Source organism: Urocitellus parryii, chromosome X (genome assembly GCF_045843805.1).
Source record: "Urocitellus parryii isolate mUroPar1 chromosome X, mUroPar1.hap1, whole genome shotgun sequence".
In the NCBI taxonomy this organism is placed as follows: Eukaryota; Metazoa; Chordata; class Mammalia; order Rodentia; family Sciuridae; genus Urocitellus; species Urocitellus parryii.
This window is the reverse complement of record NC_135547.1, coordinates 122,201,271-122,217,869: the sequence shown is the minus strand read 5'-3', so window position 1 is coordinate 122,217,869 and position 16,599 is coordinate 122,201,271. Positions and strand designations below refer to the sequence as shown.

At 36.2% G+C, this 16,599-nt stretch overlaps 1 protein-coding gene across 5 annotated transcripts in view; it reads left to right on the top strand.

The window, feature by feature from the left end:
• The window catches only part of Glra2 (glycine receptor alpha 2), a 185,595-nt gene that overhangs the window by 72,507 nt on the left and 96,489 nt on the right, over positions 1-16,599 (top strand). The gene's annotated exons all lie outside the window — the stretch shown is intronic.

Genomic DNA, 16,599 nt, shown 5'->3' with positions numbered 1-16,599 from the left:
TATGGGCTGGAGAATTCTTCAAGGACAGAAATTTTGCAATCCTATAGCACAGTTGAAAATGCAAGTGTAATAAGACAATGAGGAACTGAGAGAGTATCAGGTCTCTGAGGATACGGGTAACCCTCAAAATCAAATCAGTTAAGAATTAGGGTTGACAGAGAAGAGGAATGGAGGGGAGGAGGTACAAACATGGCTTGGAAATTCTAAGAAGTCCTGGAGTACTTTTGGCATTGGATGTTTATGAGCCAAGAACTGGAGTAGGATTGGTGTAACTTATATTGTCAACTATTGTGAGGGTATTGTGATTCATATGCTCAGTGAAATCAGTTACAGTAAAAAAAAATCTTGAATTAAGTTCCTAGAAATTTATATCACATCAACGTTGTGTGTATGTATGCAAAACAAATAGACTTTTTTAGCATCTCAAACAATGATACCTAAGTGGCTATGCGATCCATTTTTATGTAAGGTAGGCCTTCTGCATTTGTAAATGTTGCTTAAATAAGTATGATAAATGTACTACTTGTGAAATGCCCCAGGACCCCTGAAGTATGCCTATGCATGCTTCCCCCTTTTATAGGGTACATTGAGCCACTAGCTTGAATTTTCTGGGAGTGTGAGTTTGATTTAGCATTCAGTGTACATTGTTTCATACTGGTTGGTGGTCTTTCCAAAATCCAGTTCCATAAAGTAATTGAGATGTAATTCCATATCTTTGCCAGTTTAAGTTTATGTTCAGCTGTGCTACAATTGACATGATGATAAATGCTAATCATGTTCCATATTATTGCCCATGTTTGGAACATAAGATGACAATATAGAGGTCCATGAATATAACAGAGTTGTACTAAATACTGGGGAAATAGTTACACAACTTATTAAGTCTCATACTTCTAAATATAAATATTAGATTTTGTATACACATAGAAAAACAAATAGAGCTGTCTCAGATACTTTATCTTCTACAACAAATAGTATAATGTATTTATGTCATATGTCTACTGGGGTACAGATGTCAGAAATACTAAAACCTTTTTTCAGCTACATAATCACAGATCAATTTTACAAAATAGAAATTCTAATCTGCTCTGTTCTCCCTCCCAAAGAGGTTCATTTGCTTATTTCTCTCTAGCTGTTAGTTACTGTCATCACCGCATTCTATGCCATTAAACTTCAGAATGCACAAACATATATTTTACAATTTAATAGACAGCCAAAGTATTAGTGACAAATTGTGAGCAGATAATGTCAAAACATAAGACATTTAGCCTCCAACTATCCATTGTTATGAAAAGAGAGTCACTTATTTTCAAAATGAAAGCTTAAGTTTTTACAAATTTGTTGTTCAGTCTATGAATCTATTATGATTCTGCATCAACAGTCAAAACTATTGCTAAATAAATGGTTTCTGATCAGTGATCTTTTTATGTGGAAGCAATCAGGAACTCAGATAAACTCAAAGAGGGTACAATAAAAATCATTTTATGCTTGGCTCTGAACTTGTACTGGTTATCCTTTTGCCACCAACAAGTTTATCTTCCTACGTGTACTTTTCTTATGTTATTATTAAACAAGGTTAGCTCTCAACTGACCGTGAGGAGATGTGACTCATATGAATTAAGATGAGAAACCAAAATGGGATAAAAAGTGAGTCATGGGAAACAAAGAATTGACCATATGCTTACTTATACATACATATACATATAAATACTGATTTTAATTTATGAATACTGCAATCTCTGACCAGATGCTTTACTGTGCTAATTGTACAATTGCTCCAGGGCCTACTATAAAACCCTGTACAAAGTATGTATGCATGCTGCACTTGAAAATTAAGGAATTCTTATTATAGAAAAAATAGACAACATCATTAATGTTACCAACCAGTAAATAACTGTTGTTAAATACTTTGGTGTGTTTAATTCCAGCCATTTTTTTTCTATTTGCAATTGAGGGCAAACCTGCTTACATGTACACAAAGAAAAATGAGTTGAAACTTTTATATAGTTTCCATATTATGTGCCATTTCCCATGGCATTAACAAAATCTCTCTTGCACATTTTTTTTTCCTTTTTATAGTGATTGGGATTGAACCCAGGGCCTCACACATGCTAGGCAAGCACTTTACCACTGGGCTATATGCTCAGCCCATGAGCATGATTTTTTTTTTTTGCTTCAAGCTTTTATTTTTATTGTTTTTTTAAAGTTATAAAGATAGTAGAATAATTGTCTACCTGATATATTAATCATTATTTACTATCTTAGATATTCCGAGGGGTTTTTGCTTTTCTAAATAAGATCATTTTAAATACGTTTGTATTTGAGTGTGTCTTATTGTGCTCCAAAAGATATATGTAGAGTTTAAATTTTTAACTTCAATGAGAAGAAAAGGGGAACCAATGATGATGAGAGTGAATATCTATGGGAAGTTGATCAATCGGATGCATGTTCCATGTAGGCCGGAACTTTGTCTTGTTTAGTGAGTTAAGTTCAATACCTAGGACAATATGTGGTTTAGACTAGATGATCAATAAATCTGCATCCATCAGATGAATAAATAAGTTCATTAATAGCCATGTTTCCTCATGTGAGACCATGTACATGATAAATGAGACCTAAAGCAGAATCCACAAGTAAGATGTTACAGGAAACCATAGTTTTGATATATGGAAGCATCTCATAAAAATATGACATATACTATAAAAAATGGAATTTATCTGATGGAGTAGATTCTCCTTTCCTGAAATTCTTAAGCTGATATTGGGAAGTTTGGAATATATGCATAAAGATAAATTTTTAAATATAGGTAGACCTGGATATAAATCTTGGATCCTTTCACTCCACTCAAATTCCTTCAGCCTGTTTCTTCATTTTAAAAATAAGAACATGATTATCTACCCCTTTCAAAAATTAAATGAAATAAGAACTACCTTTATAAACTATTTAGCCATGTTTTTGTACATGGCAGGCATTGAACTTTTTCTGGTTATTTTTGTTGTTACAGATCCATGTTTATAATGTAGTAGAAAAGACTGCTCTGTGAGATAGGAGGTTACATTAGAATTTTCTTTTTTTTATTGGTTGTTCAAAAGATTACAAAGCTCATGATATATCATCTTTCATACATTTGACTCAAGTGGGTTATGAACTCCCATTTTTACCCCAAATACAGATTGCAGAATCACATCCGTTACACATCCACATTTTTACATAATGGCATATTAGTGACTGTTGTATTCTGCTACCTTTCCTATCCCATACTATCCCCCCTCCCCTCCCCTCCCATCTTCCCTCTCTACCTCATCTGCTGTTGTTCAATTCTCTCCCTTGTTTACCCCCTTTCCCCTCACAACTTCTTATATATAATTTTGTGTAACATTGAGGGTCTCCTACCATTTCCAAAGGATTTCCCTTCTCTCTCCCTTTATCCTCCCCCACTCGTCTCTGTTTAATGTTAATCTTTTCCTCATACTCTTCCTCGCTGTTCTGTTCTTAGTTGCTCTCCTTATATCAAAGAAGACATTTAGCATTTGTTTTTAAGGATTGGCTAGCTTCGCTTAGCGTAATCTGCACAAATGCCATCCATTTCCCTGCAAATGCCATGATTTTGTCATTTTATAGTGCTGAGTAATACTCCATTGAGTATAAATGCCACATTTTTTAATCCATTCATCTATTGAAGGGCATCTAGGTTGGTTCCACAGTCTAGCTATTGTGAATTGTGCTGCTATGATCATTGATGTGGCAGTATTCCTATAGTACGCTCTTTTATAATCATCAGGGAATAGTCCGAGAAGGGCGATAGCTGGGTCAAATGGTGGATCCATTCCCAGCTTTCCCAGGAATCTCCATACTGCTTTCCAAATTGGCCGCACCAATTTGCAGTCCCACCAGCAATGTACAAGTGTACCCTTTTCCCCACATCCTCGCCAGCACTTATTGTTGTTTGACTTCATAATGGCTGCCAATCTTACTGGAGTAAGATGGTATCTTAGGGTGGTTTTGATTTGCATTTCTCTGACTGCTAGAGATAGTGAGCATTTTTTCATGTACTTGTTGATTGATTGTATATCCTCCTCTGAGAAGTGTCTGTTCAGGTCCTTGGCCCATTTGTTGATTGGGTTATTTGTTATCTTATTGTTTAACTTTTTGAGTTCTTTGTATATTCTGGATATTAGGGCTCTATCTGAAGTGTGAGGAGTAAAAATTTGTTCCCAGGTTGTAGGCTCTCTATTTACCTCTCTTATTGTTTCTCTTGCTGAGAAAAAACTTTTTAGTTTAAGTAAATCCCATTTCTTTATTCTTGTTATTAACTCTTGGGCTATGGGTGTCCTATTAAGGAATTTGGAGCCCGACCCCACAATATGTAGATCAGAGCCAACTTTTTCTTCTATCAGGCACAGAGTCTCTGATTTGATATCAAGCTCTTTGATCCATTTTGAGTTAACATTTGTGCATGGCGAGAGAAAGGGGTTCAGCTTCATTTTGTTGCATATGGATTTCCAGTTTTCCCAGCACCATTTGTTGAAGATGCTATCCTTCCTCCATTGCATGCTTTTAGCCCCTTTATCAAATATAAGATAGTTGTAGTTTTGTGGATTGGTTGCTGTGTCCTCTATTCTGTACCATTGGTCCACCCGCCTGTTTTGGTACCAGTACCATGCTGTTTTTGTTACTATTGCTCTTTAGTACAGTTTGAAATCTGGTATCGCTATACCTCCAGATTCACACTTCCTGCTTAGAATTGTTTTGCTATTCTGGGTCTTTTGTTTTTCCATATGAATTTCATGATTGCTTTATCTATTTCTTCAAGAAATGCCGTTGGGATTTTGATTGGTATCGCATTAAACCTGTAGAGAACTTTGGGTAATATCGCCATTTTGATGATGTTAGTTCTGCCTATCCATGAACAGGGTACATTTTTCCATCTTCTAAGATCTTCTTCTACTTCTGTTTTTAGGGTTCTGTAGTTTTCATTGTATAAATCTTTCACCTCTTTGTTAGGTTGATTCCCAAGTATCTTATTTTCTTTGAGGATATTGTGAATGGAGTGGTTTTCCTCATTTCCATTTCAGAAGTTTTGTTGCTGATATACAGGAATGCCTTTGATTTATGCGTGTTGATTTTATATCCTGCCACTTTGATGAATTCATTTATTAACTCTAGCAGTTTCTTTGTAGACCCTTTTTGGGTCTGTTAGATATATTATCATATCATCCGAAAATAGGAAAAGAAGAACTTAAATTATCACTATTTTTATGCCTTTAATTTCTTTTGTCTGTCTAATTGCTCTGGCAAGTATTTCAAGAACTAAATTGAATAGAAGTGGTGAGAGAGGGCATCCCTGTCTTGTTCCAGATTTTCGAGTGAATGCCTTCAGTTATTCTCCATTTAGGATGATGTTAGCCTGAGGTTTAGCATATATAGCTTTTACAATGTTGAGGTAAGTTCCTGTTATCCCTAGTTTTTCTAGTGTTTTGAACATAAAGGGATGCTGTACTTTGTTGAATGCTTTTTCTGCATCTATCAAGATGATCATATGGTTCTTATCTTTAAGTCTATTGATGTGGTGAATAGCATTTATTGATTTCCGTATATTGAACCAGCCTTGCATCACAGGGATGAATCCTACTTGATCATGGTGCACAATTTTTTTGATATGCTTTTGTATTAGATTCACCAGGGTTTTATTGAGAATTTTTGCATCCAAGTTCATTAGAGATATTGGTCTATAGTTTTCTTTCTTTGAAGTGTCTTTGTCTGGTTTCGGGATCAGGGTAATGTTGGCCTCATAGAATGAATTTGGAAGAGCTTCTTCTTTTTGTATTTCTTGAAATAGCTTGAAAAGTATTGGTATTAATTCTTCTTTGAAGGTTTTGTAAAACTCTGCTGTATACCCATCCAGTCCAGGGCTTTTCTTGGTTGGTAGTCTTTTGATGGCTTCTTCTATTTCTTCCTTTGTTATTGGTCTGTTTAAATTGTGTATGTCTTCCTGACTCAATCTGGGCAGATCGTATGACTTAAGAAATTTATCGATATCTTCACTATCTTCTATTTTATTGAAATATAGGGTTTCAAAATACTTTCCAATTATCTTCTGTATTACTGTAGTGTCTGTTGTGATATTGCCTTTTTCATCCCATATGTTAGTAATTTGATTTCTCTCTCTTCTTCTCTTCGTTACCATGGCTAAGAGCCTGTCGATTTTATTTATTTTTCCAAAGAACCAACTTTTAGTTTTATCAATTTTTCAATGTTTTTTTTTGTTTCAATTTCATTGATTTCTGCTCTGATTTTAATTATTTCTTGTCTTCTACTACATTTGCTGTTGTTTTGCTCTTCCTTTTCTAGGGTTTTGAGGTGTAGTGTGAGTTCATTTATTTGTTGTTTTTTTCTTTTTTTTGAGGAAAGAACTCCAAGAAATGAATTTCCCTCTTAAAACTGCTTTCATCGTGTCCCATAGATTCTGGTATGTTGTGTCTGTATTGTCATTTTTCTCTAAGAATTTTTTTATTTCCTCCTTTATGTCTTCTGTAACCCATTGATCATTCAGTAACATATTGTTCATTTTCCAGGTGACACAGGATTTTTCCTTCCTTCTTTTATCATTGATTTCCAGTTTCATTCCATTATGATCAGATATGGTGCATGGTATTATCTCCACACCTTTATATTTACTGAGAGTTGCCCTATGGCATAATATATGGTCTATCTTTGAGTAGGATCCATGTGCTGCTGAGAAGAATGTGTATCCACTTGCAGATGGTTGATATATTCTATATATGTTTGTTAAGTCTAGGTTACTGATTGTGCTATTGAGTTCTATAGTTTCTTTATTCAGCTTTTGTCTAGAGAATCTGTCTAATGGCAAGAGCAGTGTGTTGAAGTCACCCATAATTATTGGGTTGTAGTCTATTTGACTCTTGAACTTGAGGAGAGTTTGTTTTATGAACGTTGCAGCACCATTGTTTGGTGCATACAAATTGATAATTGTTATGTCTTGTTGGTGGATGGTTCCTTTTAACAGTATATAGTTTCCTTCTTTATCCCTTTTGATTAACTTAGGTTTGAAGTTGATTTTATTCGATATGAGTATGGCCACTCCTGCTTGCTTCCGAGGGCCATGTGAGTGGTATGATTTTTCCCAACCTTTCACCTTCAGCCTGTGTATGTCTTTTCCTATCATATGAGTCTCCTGAAGGCAGCATATTGTTGGATTTGTTTTTTTAATCCAGGTTACTAGCCTATGTCTCTTGATTGGTGAATTTAGGCCATTAACATTTAAGGTTACAATTGAAATATAGTATGTACTTCCAGTCATGTTTATTTATTTATTTATTTTAGTTTGGCTAGTTTTTCCTCTTTGGTTATTTTTTCCCCCTTTACTGAGATACTTCCCACTGTTAGTTTTGGGTGTTATTTTTCTATTCCTCTTCTTGTAATATTTTGCTCAAAATGCTTTGCAGTGCTGGTTTTCTGGCTGCGAATTCTTTTAACTTTTGTTTATCGTAAAATATTTTAATTTCATTGTCAAATCTGAAGCTTAATTTTGCTGGATACAGTATTCTTGGTTGGAATCCATTATTTTTCAGCGTTTGAAATACATTGTTCCAGGATCTTCTCGCTTTCAAAGTCTGTGATGAAAAATCAGTAGTTAACCTAATTGGTTTACCCCTGAATGTAATCTGCCTCCTTTCTCTCGTAGCTTTTATTATTCTCTCCTTGTTCTGTATGTTGGCTATCTTCATAATTATATGTCTTGGAGTTGGTCTATTACGGTTTTGAATGTTTGGGGTCCTGTAGGCTTCCAGGATTTGGCAATCCATTCCATCTTTCATCTCTGGGAAGTTTTCTAGAATTATTTCATTTAATAGGTTGTCCATTCCTTTGGTTTGAACCTCTATACCTTCTTCTATCCCGATGACTCTCAAGTTTGGTTTTTTTATGACATCCCATATCTCTTGAATAGATTGCTCGTGAGATTTAAGCATCCTTTCTGTGTTGACTATATTCTTTTCAAGTTGATGAACTTTGTCTTCATTATCTGATGTTCTGACTTCTACTTGATCTAGTCTATTTGTAATATTCTCATTTGAGTTTTTAATTTGGTTTATAGTTTCCTGCATTTCTAGGATTACTGTTTGATTTTTTTAAAATCTCTATCTCCTGGTAGAGCTCATTCTTTGCCATTTGAATTTGTTTGTTTAATTCTTTTTCAAAATATACTTTCGTTGCTTGGACTTGCTGTCTCATGTCTTCTCTAATATTCCTTTCCATCTGAGTTAGGTATGCCTTGAGTTCTTTCCCTATCCATGTTTCTGATGCTTCTAGGTCCTCCTGTAGATTTAAGTTGTCCTGCATTGTTTGTAATCCTTTTTTCCCTTGTTTTTTTATGTTGTTCACGTTACTTTCCAGCTCCATTTGATTGCTGTGTTTCTGCTCTCTCCTATAAATTTGTTTTGGTTTTGTATATCTCTGTTGTCTCTCCTTTGTGGTGGTAGACTATGCCTGCTAAAGTGGATTCCGCTGGGAAGGAATTCTGACGGCCGAGCTCCAGTGATTTCACCTCTCTGTTTTGGCGGGCCCCAGGCTCCTTGCCGGGGTGTCTGAAGGGAGGGGTGGGACTGGTCTGTCTCTGGTTGGTTTCAGCTCCCTACATTAGAATTTTCAAGAAGCACCTTATGTTTTGATATTCTCCATTATTTTGATATAGTCATGCTGCCAATGAGATGTACCAAAGTTTATTATATGTACTTATGTATACTAAATATTCATGCATTCTATATATTTATGCATGTATACTTACATGCATGTGTTTCTCACAGGTACTCAGTCTATTGAATGGGTTAAGCTCTAGAGGGTCTGAATAAGCGATGGCCATGTTTTTCTCCAGTCATTGCCATTAAACATCTTCAATCAACTTGTCTTCCCTTGGGGAACGTTTTATGAATCCATAGATTTTTAGTTACTATATTCCATGTCATTAGACCCCAAATGCATAAACATGTATTTTACCATAGACAGCTAAAGCATTGGTGATGAATACTTTAGGAAAATCCATTATCAGATCTTTAAGAAATCATCAGTCTAAAACAAAACTTCAGTCTCACAAGTCACTTCAATGCCCTTTCCCTCCCTTGCCCACAGCTCAGGCTTGACCTTTGTCTTGAAGATGTGCAGCAATGTGGAGCACATTACCTGTTCCTTCAGTTCTTCCCCTTGCATTTCCAATTCTTTTCTCCACGCCTGTTGCCGATTTGATCATTGATGAGGGCTGAGGGTAAAAAGAAGGATAGAAGAAAGTTTCATGTAACTAGCAGTTAATCCTATATAATTTCTTACTCCTAGGATCCTACCCAGGCAGGCAGCCCTCCCAGTTGATATGCTTCCAAGATGTCTCATATTTGGCTATCTTCTATACCATCTATTGTTCCACTAAGAACTCGTGCATTCTTGCCTTGTTAAACTGTGCACATACAACTTAAACAATTACTATCTCTTCTGCTTTTACCCCACTGTCCTGGGTATTCCAGGTAACCCACTTTCTTCAGAATTTTATCCAGGTAAGAAAGAAGTATTTGTGTTCATAAATTTATACAAACCAAAAACTGCTGAGGACACACGAGAGAATCTCCTAAGAACTCTTTCACTCTATGATCCAGGGGCAGCTTATTGGGATTTCAGAAGTTCAGCAAATATATGGCATGTGGGGGATAAGCCAGTCAGTGTCTTCTCTCATAAGAGTATGGGTGAACTACATTCTTTCTAGAAAGAATGCAATAGTACTCTCAACAACCATAAATTCCATTACTTCAGTTAATTATTTTCAAATGTTTAGTTTTCTGTAGTAACATGGGTATAGGTATAATGGTCTCTAGATTGTATGTGCTCCCTTCTAGGAAGTCCAGCATCCTATATGCATATGTGGAAAATCTCCCTTTGGTGTAAGGCTTTAGTAGAAATTATGAGGCAACAAAAATATCCTATTTTCATACTGTTACACTTTAAAATAAGCATTCTTAATTTTAGACTTTTATCTCTATGATGGCAATGACTTCATTGATTTTGTTCATATGTACATACCTACTTTTTAGCATAAAACCTAGGTCATAGTAGGCATTCACTAAAATATTAGTTACTGAATTAATGAACAGTATTGAAAATACTTATAATCAGGTGCTATTGTCAGCATTATTTAATTGGTGATTCATTCTCCCATGTGTTTATCCCATTAATACTGATTGAATGCTTTCTCTGTGTATCCATTGAGCTAGGGATCAAAGAAACAAAACATAGTCCCTACCCTCAGAATTTGTAATCTGTTAGGCCAGAGAAAGACATTTGCAATGCTGATTATTTATAAACAATGGGGAATATAAGGATATACCAAGGAGGATGCCTAACATATTAAGTGGAGGGGGGTGCAATAGAGGGAGAACTGAAGGAGGGAGGGAAGAGATGAAGCAAGGGAAGGAGGGAGACAGAGAAGTGTTAAGAAAATGGCTTAAAGGAGAGAGCCTGAGCTGAATCTATGCATCATATTAACTAGGTGAAGTAGGAGGAGGCAAAGGTCATTCCAGGCAATGAAGACCTTCTACTCTTAATATTTGGGCTACACTTATAATATTCTTCAGAAGACAATCTGGGCAGGTTTCCAGCATGATTCACAATTTTTTAACACATATCAAGCAAGAAACTTGTATTTACTGATTCCAAGTTAACTTCCTGCCTTCCTGCCAACCAATGCCTTTTGTGTTTTTTGTTTGTTTTTTAGAAGTTCAATCCCTTTCCTAAATACAGAAAAATCAAATACCAACACAATATCTGTTGTTCCATAAGTACTTTCCAGTTTGAAGCTATAAAACTGGTTTTTAAACACACACCTCTTCCAACCTCCAAGAAGCAGGTCTGCTGGTAATATTCTAACTGTGCAGAGCATGAAACTCTTAGTAGCAGACTAAAGCTTGACTAGAAGGCTGTGAGATATTAGGCAGGCTTAATATTCAAACAAGGTTGAACAATTATTTTCCTTTACTTCATGTTTGTTACCACTGAATTATTTGCAGTTCCTCCTAAGTGTGTCTTGAGCTCTCATTTGTGACTACAGTCTGGAAACTGTATAGGTGATAGAAAGCATTGGTAGGAGACAGCTGGGATGACCCAGGTGTGCAGGTGATTCTGAAAGATCCATAACTATCTCCTTGGACCAAGGATACAGAAGCATTGTCTTATCTGTTATTAACTAGGATGCCCTATTTTCTACATAAGGAAATTTTCCCTTACTTTCTAGCCATCTGGTCAACTGAGACCAGCTGGACCATTTAAAGCAGCTGCCAAAACCAAGACATGCTTGGAATTTAAAACAAGACAGCCCATAGTCCTGCCACATTTGGCCTTGCTTTACTCCCCATCAGAATGCTTCCAGTAGAGAATGCAGCAAGAGAAACTATGAAAGCAGTAGGAACTGATACCTATAGGAGTTCTGAATAAGGATTTATTTGGATATATCTTTTAGCTCTGAAACATAAGGCTGAGTGCTCCTTCTATCAGGTACACCCCCAGCTAATTTAAATGACTTTCCTAGGTGGGTCAGACTGGTATTTCTAAAAGAGGTTGAAAACAATTTTGTTTTGTACATAATTGGGATTTTATGAGGTTCTTGGATAAAAGATTGAAATGGAAGAAAGCTGAGCTTTGACAAATTGATCTGTGGGTTACTTACTTTAGCCAGATGTCTGCATATGTGGGAGACTTCATAAACTTTCCCTTCTGACATTTCCCAAGCCACAGCAAATTGAAGAATCATTGATATTGTGAGTATGAGATAAAAATATGCAAAGAGATGACGTGGTTGAATTCTCTTGGGACAGAGCTAGCGCACCATTGGCACTTCAGTTTAAGAATGTTGTTGGCAGCCTTTGCAGGGAAGCTGACAGTGGGAGAAGTTACCCAGGCTGTGCTGCTTCTTCAATACCAGTAACGTTCATAAGTCTTTGGGGAATATCATTTTGAGACTCAGGATTATTTTGAAATCTTCCTCTTCCCATTTCACTAAAATGCATAATTCTGGCTCATATAGCTTAAATGGCTCTTTTGGGTAAACAGCACAAAGTTAGGACAAAGTGAACTACTTTGGAGCATGAAACCCAGTGTGAGGCACTGTATTACATGCTCAGGGTGTTGATAAGAAGTAGAACTTCCTTCTTTAATAAGATTGACATATACATGAAATAGGAAATTACAACTCAGTGCAGCAAGGGCAATAGGGTAGATTTTTCACAAAAGTGGCTATAGTAATTTCTCTCCCTCTATTCACACCCTTGGGCAATATGAGCCTCCACTGCTGATTGTAATCTTGGCCATGTGACTTGCTTTAGACAACAGGACAATGACAAGTGTGCCATAAACAGAAACTTGAAAAACACTTGCATATTGGAGCTAGCTCTCTCCTGCTGCTCCTGGGATCCTAGGACCACCACTCAGCAAATAAGGCCAGATTAGCCAAATTGAATGACAGACTCATGGCCCAGTTATTTAAGTCAACAAGGTGACATCCAGCTAACAATCAAACAGGTGAGACCATCATTCACCAATAGACCACAACACATAAATGAGCCCTGCCATGATACTGTGGAACACAGACAATTCATCCCATTGGAACCCAGCCCAAATAATAATAATAATTAATATTAATGTCTTATTTAAAGACAGGGACTTGCTTTTGCGGAGGCTGGCTTTGAACTCAGGATCCTCCCGCTTGAGCCTCCCAAGTCACTGGGATTACAGGCATGTGCTACCGTACCTAGCCCAGCCCAAATTATTGATCCACAGAATTGTGAACAAATAAATGGCTATTATTTTAAGCCACTAAATCTTTGGCTATTTTGTTACAAAGCAAAAGTTAATTGATACAAGAAGTGATAGAGCTGGATACAAAGGGTTAAGGCTTCTTAAAGATGGTTTCTTGATCTGGTGGTAGAACTTCCTGAAAGGAGGGACATGAGAAAGCAATATTTGAGTTACATTTTCTTGAAAATAGATGTTTTTTTCCCTTTAGAAAAAAAATTCCCCAACACCATTGTGTTTTCAAGGAAATGGCCAAAATTAAACTTCAGTTTTTATGGAACAAGTCTGAAATAATCTACACATTTGTTCTGATGATATTCTTTCTCCCTAATTCTCAACCCTCTCTTAAAATTTCACCTCTTCCACTTGGCTTTCTCAAATACTTTGGAAAAGGTTCTTCATAGTTTTCCCTCAAGAAGCCGCCACAGGCAATTATTGAGTGTCTACCTCTCTTTATGAAACATCTGTCAAAGCCTAGGAAGCAGCAGAATGCTGTTGATAAGAACATGAGTCTGAGCACTCCCTAACAATTGGGTAGTCTTCCCCTTTTTGTACATGTCCTTACACTGAATATGTATCTTTCTTTAGAGAGAATTATGTGCTTGTATATATGCATTTTTGTAATACATTTATTTATCTAAAGGGCATTATAATTATGGATTAAAGTAAATATAACACAGTATGAAATATTAGTAAGCTCTCAGTTGATGTGTTAATTTTCTATGACTGTATAACAAGCTTTGCATCTTAAAACAACACTCATTTATTAGTTCACATTTCTGTAGGTGAGAAGTCTGGCATTGCATGATTGGGCTGTCTGCTCAGAGTCCTATAAAGTTGAAACTACAGTGTCATCTTGGTTGAGTTCTCTCCTGGAGTTTTTTAGGACAAAAAATATGCTTCCCAAATCATTCTTGTTGGACAAATGCAGGCTTTTCAGCTGTAGAGATGAGGCCTCCATTTTATTTCAGCTCTTAGCCAGGGACTGCCTTTAGTTCCTAGAGGCAACAAGATCTTTTATATGTGGTCCCCCAATTTTCAAGTCTGCAATAGTGCATTGAATTCTTCTATTTAGAATCTTTGACTTCCTCTATATCCAGATTTAAAGGGCTCATTAATTTAGCCAGGCCTCCCTAACAATTTCCATATTTTAAAGTCAACTGAATTTGGATCTTAATTATATCTGCAAAACCTCTTCATAGCAGTCACTAGATTGGTGTTTGTTTAAATAACTAGCTGGAGTGTGTATACCAGAGACTGGAAATATCAACGGGGTGTAGAAGATATAAAAATTCTGTCCTACCACATGTAATAACTATGACACTCTTTAGATGGTCCCCTGATTCAATTTTGCCATTTATATTGTATTTTCAAAACAACAGTACATGAAAACCCATTTAACATCTTTGTTGAATGTCCTCTGATAGATTTCCATCTCTCAGGGAAAAAAAAATAGTGTTTGCCTTGGTGAGCAATGCTATCCATAATCTGCCCCCTATTTCCTATTGAACTCAGCTCCCACTTACCCACGCCCTTTCCCACTGCTCCAGCCACACTGACCTCCTTGCTATTTACTGACTATGCCAGGCACATGCTGCTATATCTGGGATATTGCAATGGTTGTTTATGCCTGCAGTGATATGCTCCCACGTATTTACATCACTAACTTCTTTGCCTTCTCCAAATATTTATTTAATCTCAGCATCTCAATTAAGGCTGTTTTTTTCCATTATCATTCCTACCCAGAAACTCATCAACACCCTGATGTAACTCAACTTTTATTTTTTGTTTGTTTCCCTATATCACCTATCACTTTATAATAACACCATGATTTATATAAAACCCTATTATATATTATGTTCATTGAACATTGTCTGTTTCCCTTAGCATGACTATAAGCTCCATGAAGGCAAGAATTTAATCTGGCTTGCTTGCTATAACAGTACCTAGCCCACAGTACATGTTCAAAAAGTATTTGTTGATTAAATGAGTGAATGAACATATACATCTCTATTAATTTATCACTATCCATATAATCTTCTCTAGGAAATGCAACAGATAAGAGAACCCACATAACCAGGGGCCTATCTTTCTTTAACTAGCTACTCTTTTTCTTAGAGAATCCTAGCTTTGTATAGTATGTTATTTTAATATAGTAATAATTTTATAAAATTTCACTTCTCTGATAGTACTGTTATGTTCTATTTTCTTTGATAGATATTTTATAGAGTATTTTAATAAATGACTATAATAAAATAATGGTTTAGATAAGAGGACATCCAGATAGGCTATTTTTATCTCAGCTGTGCTTCCTCAGCACTGTCACAACTGATTTGGAGGTTTCTCAGTATGCTGATGCAAGCACCCATTATCCTTTCTTGCTTTTCCAGTTTGTTTGGATACAGCTTATCCTTTGAATTCTGATGAAGGTGTCCAGAGGCCTTCTTATCTGGGCTATCTCCAGCAGCTCTGAGCCCAAAAGTGTATAGCCCTGTACTCTTTCACAGGAGCCCAAATGCCAGAAAATTAGCACCCCTTTCGTTACCTAGAAGAAACTGAGTGTGGGTTTTTCTATGATTTTGAGGTATCATTAAGGATTACCTGCACATTTGAACCCAAGAATTGCTTTAAACTTCATTTTGGATTTAAGAGATCATGAACTCCAACCTGTAGCTAACTGTATGATATGCCTAAAGCAAATAATTTTCCAAGTCTCACCCTACAAAAAACCCTACAACAAAAACGAAGCTGAGGGTAGGGAGACTCCAGTTTGCATTTAAAATATGACTAGACCTTAAAGAAACTGGTACACCAAAATATTTTCCACATTCCACATGAAATGGTCTCATAAAATCTTAGATTTTTGTGTTGTTAGCAGAAGAGACCTTAGTAATCCTGTTAGAGATGGATAAGGTAACAACAATAAAGATGAATTAATTTTCCATTTTCAATATCCACTTGAAGTAGATGCCACTTCTTACGTGAGGCCCTAGTGGATTGCCATCAAATGGAAATGTCCTCTTCCTTGCTTCCTAGGTACTTTGTGTCTTGTCTTAACCACTGCATTTTGACTTGTAGCATAATAATCAGAGTTCATATGTACTTCAAGTATAATATAAATTACTTGCAGATAAAGTCATGTTTCATTCAAATCTACATGACCCAAGTGACTTACACGGATGAGACCCTTGGTAGTTACTGTTGAAGTACTGTAAGAGGAGAGTGGTCAGTGGTTCCTTATCCTCAGAGTGAGAATTAGTGCTGGGGTTTAACTGGCTTTCTAAGGAAGGGTCTCTAATGCAGGGGTCTCAACCTTTGCTGCACATTGTCATAAGCAGAGATTGTAAAGCTTTTCCAAACCACACCACAGGAAAATTAAATCAAATATCTAGGAGGAGTGTCAAGGCATCATCATTTCTTTTTTAAAACTCTCCAGGTGATTCTACTGTGGGACTATGGTTGAGAACTATAGCTCTATATTTTGTTGTCCAAGGAAATGTTTTCACTGTGTTTATTATGCACCAGGTTAAACATTTATTTGAACTATATATCAACTGTATGAAGTGTGAACTATTATTATCTGTGCCTTATAGATGAGCATATTAAGGTACAGATGGATTAAATAACTTGCTGAAGGATATAAAGAACTAAACCTTGAACCCAAGCAGTCTTGCACCAAGTTGTTATGATTAATCATTGTGCCACATCACCTTTCAGAGTTAAGATTATTGAACTCCGTCTTCATGTTTTTCA